At 36.8% G+C, this 14031-nt stretch overlaps 1 pseudogene; it reads right to left on the bottom strand.

The window, feature by feature from the left end:
• Positions 1-686: 686 nt before the first annotated feature.
• LOC113091407 (MAP7 domain-containing protein 2-like) lies at positions 687-13128 on the bottom strand (annotated as a pseudogene).
• Positions 13129-14031: the final 903 nt, after the last annotated feature.

Raw genomic sequence — 14031 nt, 5'->3', positions numbered from 1 at the left:
AACTCTGGCATAAGAGTCGAATCTCTCTTACCAGCAATTTTGGCCACCCTGTACATATATAAACATACACACAACACACACGTCTAGTGAACATTTCACACTTAAATTAAATTCTGTCCATAATATTGAACCACAGCTTCAATACACTTGGTTTTTGTGCTGTAAAGATTAAAGGCAGAAGGACTCATTTTTTAATTAGGACAATATTGAAACCAGACAGACAAATTTGTCTTTTCTCCTTTAATTTCCACTTTCTTTCCATTTTTTGTCAAAAGAGATGATAAGTAATCCCATTGCGGTCAGCTGCACCAATGTAGTCTGCCACATTACCTGGTAAATGAACAGAAATATATAATGTTTATTATGCCAAATCTATATGAAAATTTGAACAAAACATTATCTAACTGGAACTTACCAGTCAAGAATTGTGAAGAAATGTATATACACTATAGCTCAAAACTTTGGAATCACTACACTTTTTTTAATGAAAGAAATGAATGTCTTTATGCAGAAAGGACGATTAAATAGATAAAAAAGAACAGAGATATTGACATTGATTAAAAAAAAGCTGTTCTTTTGAATATTCTATTCATCAAAGAATCCTGAAATTCGGAATTTCCACAAATATATTGAGAAGCACAACTGTTTTCAACATTGTAATAGTCAATAATACTTTGTGGGAAGTCGTGGCCTAGTGGTTAGAGATATTGTCTCCTAACCCTAGGGTTGTGGGTTCGAATCTTGGGCAATAACACAACTTAGCCACAACCCTTGAGCAAGGCATTGAACCCCCAACTGCTCCCCGGGTGCTGCAGCATAAATGGCTGCCCACTGCTCCGTGTGTGTGTTCACAGTGTGTGTGTGCACTTTGGATGGGTTAAATGCAGAGCACAAATTCTGAGTGTGGGTCACCATACTTGGCTGAATGTCATGTCACTCACTCAATAAATAATCAGTAAAAGTAACCGACCCCAGACTTTTGAATGGTATTGTAGATATGTTACTGCTTGCATGAAAATAGATGTTCAACCAACATTATTGTACATGGTGTTTGTCAGAGGATGGAGGGATGAGTTCAGAATCGGATCCAGGGCTACAGACTCCTTGTATTAGATTCTTGTTGCAGTCACCCAACCAAGCAGCATGAGAAAGTCTGGGATAAGCTACTTGCCCGGTCAGATCCAACAGGTCTTCTAGAGCACACGTTATTCATTCCATTCGGCCGGGGAGAGTTCAGTGGGGAGAATTCTGAGATGGAAATTAACTCCTTCTTCGAAACAGGGCTGAGAATAGAAAAACAAAAAACAAAGTAAATATCAGGTACTGTAGTTGGGCCTCATCTTCCCCCAAATATTGATAATTGGGCAATATCTGTTCAAAATAATGAATTGCATACTGAAGATACCAAATATACAAAAATGAATGTCATGAATTTTTTTTTTACAATGGAGAATGTTTTTAAAACAGCTAAATATTTAGTAAATATAATTTCTTTTTCTGTTTTTCGTCATCGATTTTGAAAAATATATATACCATCTTGTTCAAAGTTTGCCTACAAATACATTACATTACATTACATATAACAATCAAGGAGATGATAGATTGCTGCAGATCAAGTATTAGTGTGTGAAAAAATCATAAAATGCATTTTATTAAAAGAAATTCAAATTTTTATAATCTTGCACCACCCTATAATATACCTGGTCAGTGTAGGGCAGTCCAGTGTAAAGGAATTGTTGACACAGTCACTGTGTCAAACTCACCTAACCTCCATGTACTGCACTTCATCTGCAGAGTCCTCTGCCGCTCCACTCCTCCCCTCCAGACGAATAAGAGGCAGAGGGGGTTTTGACTCTGGCAAGGGGATCAAGGAAGAGGGTGGGTTGTCGTTCCCTCCCTCCTTTGATTTCACCTGTGTTATCATATGTCCACCAGCATGAGTGAAAGTCTTTGCTCGTGGGACTGTTACCATTGAACTGGCATAGGGGATGTCTGATTTCTACACAGTGACATCCTCCCTTGGTCCCTGAGCTGTGGCCTGTCCATTAATTTGTACAGGATCAGGTGTTTTCACTGGCCTCTATTTTGGCTGCCTGAGTGATAGTTTGGCTTTTTCCATTGGTCAGCTTGGTTTCCTGTAAATTGTGGCAGGGAATATTTGTAGGTACTTTCACTTGGGTGTAAACTTGGGGTTTACTGTCTTTCATCACAATACTCTTAATATTTGCTGCAGTGTTTTCAGGCGAGCTCTTCAGTGGGGTGACCTGCACATTTGCTGCTGATGTGTCTTCTCGCTTTATCTCTTTCTTCACTTGTAAACTTTGAGTCTTTACCTGCTCACTCTCTTGTCTAATAGTCTTGGCATTCTCTTCACTGGTCTTTCCCTGCTCTTCTGTTTTCACTGCAGTAGAGTTAATGTTCACTTGGCCGTTCAGGAAGGTATTTTTTGTGGGCATGTGAGCAGGAGACTTCATCTGTTCATTCGCCCATCCATTCTCTGGTCTTTTCCCCGGACGCTCCTGTTTGTCGATCTGGCCATGCACAGAGGTCGTCTGAATGGGGTTGGCCTGAGATTTGTCTTCAGAACTTGAGGTCAGATGGTTACCACCTGAAATGTTTTTTTGTAAAAGATTATTACAATTTGAAATACCTTTTTTCTTCAATATATTTTAAAATGTAATTTAATCCTGTGTTAGCAAAGCTAAATGTTCAGCAGCCATTACTCCAGTCTTCACTGCCATATTACCCTTAAGAAATCATTCTAAGAAGCACAACTTTTTATGTTTTTTTGATGAAAGGACAAAATGTAACAATTTAAACAATGTAACAATTTAAACGTTTTTACTGACTTTTTTTTTTTAAATTCAATGCATCCCGTTTTATTTCCAAAACTGACAGAAATGCCCACAAATTTACTATAAAGTTTCTAGAACAAGACTACAAAACATTTAAAATTTGTTATGCAATGTATGCTTATTATAAATACCTTAGTCATGGTCAACAACTAAACTGAACACTTTTACACTAGTTATTTATATTATTTTAAATCATTACATGCATTATGTCACAAACACATCTTTCTAAAACACCTAATAGAGTCGAAAAACTATAGGCTGCTCCGATCACGATCGGCCAATCGTTAATGCGCATCTCATCAGTAAAGCCGGTTCTCTAATCAGTGGTAAATTCCATCAAGTGCGTGATTTCACATAGAGCAGCTGTTACTACACAGTACCTATCAAAAACCACACAAATGACTGCAATGTGAAGCAGAGCAGGCAGACTAAATATAGTCAGTTTAGTCTTAGTCTAGAACAGATCACCTTAAACACAACCTATGACAGTAAATACGATCCCCTGTTGTTGCCCTCTCCTGCTGCTGCTGTAGATACTACAGCGATGGAAAAATACCAGCAGGCCTGCTGACACATAGCAGTATACACACATTTGCCTCTAGGGGAACAGCCTAAAACTGACTATGACTGCAGTAGTGAACACTTTAAGGTGCTTTCACAAAAATAAGCATCCCTATATGCATGGCAATCATTTGTTAGGAAAGCCACATAGAAAAATAACACCCAATATTAATGTAAAATTTAGTTTTTAACATGCATTTCAACCATGTTTGGTGTGTGAGTGCGAGAGGGTTGAGTCCTACCTGGAGGAGAGACGGTGTGTGAGACAGGAGATAAGGGCTCTGGGCTGTCCTCTCTCTGTGTGAATATCACGTCATTCTGTTACTGTAACTTTCAGATGATTCACTATTTTTTTTCTACTTTACACAAAAATGGTAATCCATGTAGGTATTTGTCTCAACTGTATGCTTTGCCTAATTTAACAATTTAAAAATAAATAAATGAATAAATAAAACACACTTTACTACTGTACAGTTTAGCACAAATAGGGTAGAAAGAAACTAAATAGTTATAGAGTTAAAGTGATGGATGGTTTGTTTCTTAGTGTTACCTTCATCTCGCCATCACCCTTTCTGGTTCTCTTCATTATTTCTTCAATTCTCTGCAGGGAACATTTGAAACACATTTTAGTGTAGTACTATTAAGTGTAGTATACAGCTGATCTGTGCAAAGTTGCTAACTGTGGCTTGCTGCTGGCCGTACTACCTTTTTTCGTTGTTGTCTTTCCTGTTCCTCCTGCTGTTTAAAAAGCTCTCTCTCCTGCTGCTGGCACTCAGCATCCTTTTTAGCATCATTTAGAATCTCTGCCTCCACTTTCTGTTTAACACATAAACACAAGTGAAGCTTAGGAGTCTACAGACAGAAGATCAGAGAAGAATGACAGATAGACTGATATAGATATTTATGAGCAGACGCTCAATCAGATTTAGAACCATATTTAATTGCAGTATGTACTTGGCCTTATTATTTGATTTCTTTATTTTTTAAAACAGTATTATTCATTCTTCAGAAGTTTGGAATTTAAGTGCAAGCTAATTTCACTTGAAATCTTCTAACCTCTTTCTCCATCAGGGCCTGACGCTCCTTCTCCTTATGTTTTTTTCTCCTCCTGCTCTCTCTTCTTCCGTTCCCGTTCTTGCCTACATTTCTCTTCCTTAGCTTGACAAGTCTTCTCTTCTTGTCGAGCTCTTTCCTCCAGCTGCCTCTTCTTAAGCTGCTCACTCTTTAGTCTGAAATTCACACACAGTCTCATGAGGAAACGTCACTCTTTAAAACCTCTACTCATTTTTTCTTTCATGCGTTTAAAATTTGTCATTATTTTTTATTTCTGTCTTTTTAAAATATATTTTTCAGTTTCTTATAATTGTATATAATTGTATAAGTTGGTACTTTGTGGTTTTTAAGTGCTTTATTAATACATTTTAATTTATTTTAATTGAAAAACCCATACAAAAAGCAACTTTAAAACTTCAATATTCAAACCATGTTAACACAGTTATGTGACGCATACTCATTATAAATGTGACCCTGGACCACAAAACCTTAAGTCTTAAGTCCCTGGGGTATATTTTTAGCAAAAGCAAAAAAAAAAAAGCAAGAATTCAGTTGGATCATTTTAAAGGTGATTTTTTTCGGTATTTGGATTTTTTTTGCATCCTCAGATTCCAGATATTCAAACAGTTTTATCTTGGCCAAATATTGTCCTATCCTAACAAACCACACATCAATGGAAAGCTTATTTATTCAGCTATTATAAATAAGTCCAGGGTCACAAATGTCTGAGTCACATTCAGCAAGCACTGAACACTTTGTACAATAGTTCAGAGAAATACATGGTGAGTCATACAAAGGCATACTTTTCCTGTTCCTCCGATTCCCTGCATTGTTTCTCCTCCTGTTCCTTCAGCACTCTGGTCAGACGCCTGTGTTCTGCAAGCAGACAAAATCCCTCCTCAGCATCTGTCGTTCCAGCAACCACCATGAAGGATCTGTGAGAGAGTCAACAAAAAAAAGCAAGTGTAAATAATTTTCACAGTTTGAAGCTGCAGTGAATGAGAAGGGCATGTAAATGATGAATTTCACTGCAGTTAAAATGAGTTTTAACAAGTTTGGAACGCTCGAGGACTACAAAGCAGGCTCCCTTTAGTCTCAAGGGCCTAATTTATGTAGTAATTATTTTATACTAATAAGGCTAAATATACAAGGACCCACCTGCACATTTGTTTGCCGTCACATCATTACAGTTTGATTTGAGAGGTTTTTTCTCAGGGGTCTCCAGCTTTTCATTCTTTTGCTGATGGTTTTCCAAAACTACACTTTTCTTCTCCTTTAAACCATTAATGTGATTTTCTATCTTTATTGTTCTTCTTTCTGGAGGTGGTGTGCTGGAAACCGCTGTCTCCATTTTTGGTGCCTTATCCAAACTTTCATTGTTAGGGCTCCTAACTCAGAAGATTTTTTCAGTTTTCACAGAAGAAAGTAAGTTATACAGGTTTGGAACAACATAAGGGTGAGTAAATCATGCGGAATTTTCATTTATGAGTGGTCTATCCCTTTATTACGTAACATTCAAAAGTCACTGTGGATAAAGGCATAAAATTAAGTGATTTTTGTGTAAATTATATTAATTATCAGTAATGACTTGGATGAATAAAAAATCTTACAAAAACAAGCTTTCTTCCTTAAATAAATAAATCTAATGCCCCAAATCAATAACCAATTTCTGTTCTGTTTCATTAATTAACAATTAATGTGACCTAGCCAACAGGACGAGGAGCACCACACAGAAAGTGCTTATTTACTCATCCCTGCCTGTCCTTCCTCTCATGAAACCTGAGCTCTAGTAACATGGTGTACTAAAGTCCAGATGAAAATCACACAAAATGCAAGGACACATCTGCACTGCAGTGTCACAGCAACTTTATAACGGCTTTTTGACATTCACTGCATTATTAAAAAGTGAAAATAAAATAAAGAAGGAATTCAGTAAGGTATATTTTAAAATATTTTTTAAAAATGAGATGAGATGAAGAAGAAAAATTTGGAATAAACTGAATTGAATTTAGTTAGAAAAATGCAACATAGAAGCATTTTCATGAGTTGATACTAAGTTCACTGTTGAAGTCCGCCATATCATGAAATATTTTCTCACAGTAGTGCCTTACTTTCATTCTCACTCCATCAGTGCTCACTCCCCTCCTCCCAGTCTCCTTTTCTTCATCCAGTGTGATGTCTGTGTGTGCATTACACTCACCTTGAGCAGTGCTGTTGGGTCCCCATGCCCAGCGTTTATTCTTGTTCTCCAGCTGTAAGCTGCGCTCCAGTGATTTCCTCATTAGAGCTTCCAGACGCTCCTGTGTGTGCCGTTCCAGCACAGAAAAAAACAGACACTCCCTTCACCAGTGGACATTTACACTAACAGCATCAGTACAACCATAATGGGTGCAGATATATGCACTGATCTTCATCTACGCCACCTATAATTCTATGTGATTGCTTATAGTACACTACTGTTCAAAAGTTTGGGGTCAAGACTTTTATTTATTTACTTACTTGAAAGAAAGTAATACTGAATGAAAGTATTACTTTCTTTCAAGTAAGTAAATAAATAAAAGTATGCATTAAATGGTTTACAAATGGCATTAAAGAAATGTATAATGCTACTAAGGGTTTCCATTTGATCTTTTGACCTTTTGAATAATCAAAGAATCCTGAAAAAAAGGTATCCACAAAAATATAAATGTTTCTTGAGCACCAAATCAGCATATTAGAATGATTTCTAAAAGATCACATGACACTAAAGACTGGATTAATGGCTGCTGAAAATTCTGTAAATATTTTAAAATATATTAAATAAAAAAAAAAAGTTATTTTAAATTGTAATAATACTACAGTCTTTACCGTATTTTTGATCGAATCAGTGCAGCCTTAGGCCCTATTTAAAATTGTAAAGCGCACGGCGCATGTGCAATCAGGGCGTGTCCAAATCCACTTTTGCTATACTTGTTTTGACGACGGAAAAACGGTCCGTGCGCGGGGCGCATTTTTAAATAATGATTAATAAAATATGTAAATGAATAATAGGTAAATATTAATAAATATTAATAAAATAATGATCTGCCACGGCGCTAGCGCATCTTGCTCTTAAAGGGAATGGGAGATTACACTCTGATTGGTGTATTGAACGTTACGCTACGCTTGCTACGCTTACTCATTAAGAGAACAGGGACAACCCAGTCCAAAAATGCAACAGGTAGCCTAATTCTAATTCATGCAATGACTATCCATTATTACATTTTAATATTTATGTAGCCTACACAATAATATTATTTTACACTGTAATCCTTTTGTTTTTAATATTTGGCATGTTTGTTTGATGCGCGTCCCCGTGTGTAATAAGCAAACTCAACGCACACTTGGGACCCACCAAGAGGCGCATTTTCTACCAACGCACTCTTTAAATAACAAAAAAAATATTGCGCCGTTGAGTTTAGACTTTAGACCAGGTTTGAGTTGGTCTATGGCGCAGTCTATTTTCAGCTCCTTAAAATAGTAATGCGCCAGCACTGCACCTGAACACACCTCTTTTTTAGACCAGCAGGCCCATGGGTGCAAAAATGAGCACAAATGCATTTGCTAATTAAACGACGTGGTGCTGGACGGATAAGAGACTTCAAAAACATTGTTCAAATTTTTTACTTTACTGACCCCAAACATTTGATTGGCAGTTTAGTGCCAAATCACAGACTCGAGTACTAACACCTTAAATATCCTCATTAAGTTCTAACTCATTGCCTTCTAGACATATAACACTAATAGGCACCATAATATCAGCAAATTACATATTCAGATATTGACATGGCAGTTCATAAAGAAAATTGCTCCATCTCATTTAAGATTCTATTTGTATTTGCTTTGTGTCTATGAAAATTGTTCCAGCAACATCTGTTGAGTCCAGCATCACCTCTCCCACATGCCACTTTGTTTCTCTTTCATTCTTTGCCCACTTCTTTTCAGCCTTTCCGAAATGAACATAGTTGTGAATGCTGAATGTGTGGCAGATGAAGGCCATGCTTAAGAAGAATAATGAATCCACAACCCAGAGACAAGGATTAAAAAAAGTCTGATCTGATCCAGCCAAATCCCTCTGATTGGAGAAGTATCACAAGCCACGGCACCCAGTAAACACTCACAGGCTCATAACAGATGAATATTTGCACAAGAATAGTGTCTGCCCTGTGGGTGGGTGATATTACATGGCAAGGCAGGAATTCATTGCCATAGATACAGTGTGATTGCTTAAAATGTCATTACACAGCATAACATTTCTTTTTTTTTTTTTTTTTTTGGTAAATTCAGATGGTTTTGCATTGCGCCATATTAATTTATTGAAAATACAGGCCTAATTGTATTCCCAATACAGGCCTAAATTCCCTACAGCTACTGAAAGATTATAATGTCCTGACATAAAAGTTCCATAAGAGAAAATAGCATTTGAAAGGTCAAGGGAAGAATAGCATCAGTATCTGCTATTTCATGATTCCTTGCTTGGACACTGAGTCCTAGGACAAGTGCATTTGACTATAGATCTCTGACCTTCTCCTCCTCTAGCTGCTGTCTTCTCTTCTCCTCCACAGCTGCTCTGCGAAGCTCCTCCTTCTGTCTCTGCTCCTCCAGCCGCTTCCAGCTCTCCTCCACCGTCTTCTCATACTGCAGCTTTGCCCGCCTTTCTTTCTCCTTTATAGATTGCTCCCCTGCAGCTGAGAGAGAGCGAGAGAAACTATTGACTTTATTTTGACTTGTTACTGTATTTAACAACATCATAGAACTTAAAGCTTATCATCATAGTTTCAGACAGCTTCAGCAATTTTGGGGCTGTTCTAACAAGGTATATCTATGTAAATATACACTAGCACCTTTGGCAATAAGCATTGTGTATACATATTTTAAAGTCATTAAAGTAAAAAAATCCAAAATACCAAATACCAAATCATGTGCCATACAATGCACCACAACTACTGATATATAGTTCATTTATTGACAAACTATGTGTCGCTATTGATAACAAGATCATAGGTTCAATTTCAAAGAATGCATGGACTGATAAAATGTAGACCTTGTATGCAATGTAAGTAGATTTAAATAAAAGCATCTGACATTCATATATTAAACCTTCATGTCATATTCCACTGAAATCTGAGAATTGCCCCTGTGAGTCACAGCACCCACACATTCAGAGACACGAACAGACACGCTTACCCAAACTCCTCTTCCTCTCCTCGCATCTCTACTTGGCAAGTCTCATTCTATCATCTGTCTTCAAATAGCCCTCCATATCTTTGTAAAAGAGACAGGGAAACATGAAAACAAGGGGAAAAAGACACTTTATCTCGTAAGGCATTTTTTTTACACTGCTTGAGGTTTTGAGATCATTGGGACTTACATTGTTTACCTGCATGTGAGTTGGTATTGGCTGGATGCCGTGAAGGTGAAGCGTGCGTTTTCTTTTCTGTGACAGTGGGTGGGGTCAGAGCATCAGCTTTCGACAGGATGGAGAAAATGATATGTCAGTGAAATTTAAAGTTCAGTCATTAGAACCCATTGTTAATTCTGCCATCAACTCCTTTTCAACAATATGACATGTGACCCTAACAATAATATAATATAATTGAATGTAATAAAAATAGTATTTTCAAACATCTCTGCAAACCCAACCAATCATCTGCTACAATCTAATGTGTGTGTGTGTGTGTGTGTGTATACACACACATTTTGTTTTTTAATTAAAGGTGTTTTTGCACATTAATGTAGGGTGGTCTTACTGTGTTTTATAGAAGGGCTGCCTTGGTTGGTTTTCTGGTAAGTTGGTGATGAATGGCCATTGCTTTGAGGACTCTTTTCCGGAGTTAAAGGTGATGCCATTACTTTTGTGACTGCTAAAAAAAAAAGGAACACACCAACAGTGATAAAAAGTGGTTGAAATGGAAAGGTTCGGTGTTGAGAAGACCTTTACATACATAGTTGGCCTTGTTACTAAAAGATATTGTATATGAGTTAAGACAAACACACACACACACACAGAGAATTGACGAATTGAGATAAATAGAGTGTTCATTTCTGTTCTGTCAAAGACAAAAAAACAGATCATTAATTCATTCTGGACTGGATTATAAATCTGAAGCTGTGGCCTAGTTACTTCTGCTTCAGCTATATGCTCAATCGGTCATTTCACAGGCACATACACATAATAGAGTCAAACATTATATCATTTATCTACAGGGATTTGTTCCCACTAGAACACTGAAATAAACAACCCACTGACAATCAATATATTAGACAGATTAGTACAGAACAAATTAGCATTTTGTGCCTTGAAGGGGAAGGTGATCTCTAAAAATAAACTATTTAAAAAATTGTTCTTGACAGAGCAGTGGAAATGCTTTGTCAAGTGTTCTTTTTATTTTAGCTAAGTTCAGTTTCCAGGTTCCTTTTCTTCCTCTGCATGACGTGTATTTTAAATAAATTTCTCACTCATGATAGTGTCCTTTGTCTGCCATCTCTTTCCTTTATTTCTTTCTCTCTGCTTCCCTAACTCTATTCCCAATACACACACAAGCTCTGCTATAAGAAGCATAGTGGACATAAAGCTGACCAAGTATGTTTGAGCTCAATGTCATAGAGTGTCATGATTCATGAACAATAAAAACAGCACTACAACTAAGTGGCCTTAACTACTATGTACTTACATTTTAATTAATAATTTAGTACAATGTACTTATTGTGTACATACATGTTTTTACATTGTACTTATATTTTTTAAAAATTATGTGTAATTACATCTGTATTTAATTTCTGTAATTACATTTATAATTACACTGTTGACCCATACTTTACACCTTAACCCACCCTTAAACTTACCCATACCTCCAACCCTCTCCCTAACCTTAGCCCTATCCCACCTCAATAGCAGCAAAAGTGTTTTACAATACAATATGAACACAATAAGTACATTGTACTTATTTTTTTATGTAAGTACATAGTAGTTAAGGCCACCTAATATAAAGTGGGACCAAAATACTCATGCCATGTTCATGCAGAAACTCTAGTGTACTTTGTTCTAGGTTCTCTGAGTGTCTAAAAGACTACGAATAAATATCAATATCTGTATATACAGAGAGAGAAAGAAAGATTTTGAACTGATGTAGAAATCTTAACTGCTCACACTCAAACACTACCTGTCTTCCTGATTCCACTTTGCAGTGGCTTATTTTTGGTTAGCTGGTCCTCTCATCCTGAGGCCCCTTGCAGTTAGAAGGCCCCACTGTCGGCCCATGTCCCCCACTCTAGCTGATATCTCTATATAGATAACTATAGATCTCTTCTTATACTATACCACAACTCACCTGACAATAATAACACATACAATGTATTTTCAATCCTCTAAAGATGTAAGTACTGATGTGATATGAAATGCCAATTAAACAACCATGACAGCAGCAAATCAAATTTCTTAATGTTTCTGGATATTAATTTTATATAATTATATCTATATTATATAATATGTTCATACACCTGATTCATATAAATGGTTTAGACATTACCAGTAGGAATGGGATCAATAAAAATATTATTAGAGGATCATTAGGAATCGATATAATATTTAGGCTGACCCTACTTTGCTTTGTAGCTCCCTCCATCGATTTTCCATTAAATTAATTTAGCAAACGGACGTGGTTTAGTCTTAACGATCCAAATCTCATCAGAGTTTGACGTCATAGGGTTGTGGGGAGCTCGCCCTGTCAACTTTCCAGAACCTTCCATCATCCGTCTGATGACGACTTGAGAAAGAACAAACAATAACCCCCCTGCACAGAGTCTGCAACAGGCAGGCCAAAGGAAAAGAGTAAACGTAATAAATGAAAAGATAAAAAAAAAAAAAAAAAAACACGATGTGAACGCGTGATAAATCGTGAGCTTTTAGCCGGTTTTCTCTGCCAGATCAGACAGCAGCTTTAAGCTTTAAAGAATATTTTTTTATTTATTATTATTATTATTATTATTATTGAACAAACATAACAGCAAATACAGTTTCATCTACAAAAAACAAAAAATAATATAAATATAAACAGTAGACAAAGAGCATGGCAATTAGAGCAAAAATTAGTGTGGATATAATCCTATCAAATAGCTTCTCAAGCTAACAAAACACAGCAGGTACGTTTCCAGAATTATTAACGGAATGTTACCTTTGCACATGTCAGCGGGGTTGACAGCATTCCACGCCACCGTCGTGGTCCACCGGTGGCTCTTCCAACCGAAATGTCACAGACAGCGCAGCATCAGAACGCTACCCCCCAAAAAACTCAAGCCAAGGGAAACATCATTGCAAGCTCCTTCCTGGACTGCCAGCAGAATGCGCGCTGTGGCGCTAGAGCAGATTGTGAGGAAAGTTCGTCTCCCCGGCGGTCAGGAGTTTATACCAGATGTCCGGTACAGAGAGAGAGGACTAGTGGCAGCGGCTGAGTCCAGTTGGAGAGACCGGACAGCGCGCGCAGTGCTGAAACACTGAGTGACGTGACATCGCGGCGAAACCGACGGAAAGAAACGGATTCAGGTCCACGAGAAACAGACTGCCCAAGTCACCGTTCACAACCAAAACTTTTCAAATTACACATTTAGGCGTACCAATTATTTAAAGAACATAATTAATTAAAATCCAGGCAAAGGGTCTTTTCATCTCCATTAAATATTACGTTTCTGTTAATGTAACGTTGGGCCCATTATCGTACGTATACAGAGGCGGACAGTAGTGAGTACAGACACTTGAAGAGTACTTTTACAGCAGAGTAAACATCAGAGTGTTTTTCTTTTGAGAACTTTACAACATTCCAAAGCATAATATTGCACTTTTTACTGCACTATACCTTTCATATTAAATATAATTGAATACTTAATTACATTAGATATCTATAACTTTATTTTAGTCAAGTACAAAGAGTACAAGTACAAAATGTATTTTATGTTCTTAAGGTAAAACAAACAACTTGTATTTATGAAATTAAGTGCAGTAAAAGTATGAAATTATGCTTTGGAATGTAGTGAAGTAAAGCTTTCCAAAGGAAAACACTGATAAACCACAGATGCTTTTTTGATTTGCTTGAGTTAAGTAAAAATACTGCACTACTGTCTGCCTCTGCATATATATATATATATATATATATAGAGAGAGAGAGAGAGAGAGAGAGAGAGAGATTTGTGGCACACAAATATTATCAATGTTTCAAATGGCTGATATATAGTTACATCAATGTATTTTGCAAAAAAAATAAACTGTCTCAGTTCTATTATGATATTCATGCAATCTGCACAGTTGCAGAAACTCTCACGGACAGTGAGTTCAGTGTATGAGTTAAAGGGAAAAAAAAGTCACAAGAAAATTGTTACCTTTTTGCGTAGCCTTTTATTTTTTTGTTAGGGAACATGAAACATCCAAACCAGACTTACTTTAAAAAAAAAAAAAAATTACATATGGACAAGTTTGTAGCGTGCACTCTCTACCTACATTCAATCCCACTGACCTCATAAATATGCCAATAAAAATTGTGGCTTTGGGATT

Source organism: Carassius auratus, unplaced genomic scaffold (assembly GCF_003368295.1).
Source record: "Carassius auratus strain Wakin unplaced genomic scaffold, ASM336829v1 scaf_tig00214183_4049273_7079891, whole genome shotgun sequence".
NCBI lineage: Eukaryota > Metazoa > Chordata > Actinopteri > Cypriniformes > Cyprinidae > Carassius > Carassius auratus.
Note: the sequence above shows the minus strand (reverse complement) of the source record. Positions and strands in the feature narration are given on the sequence as shown.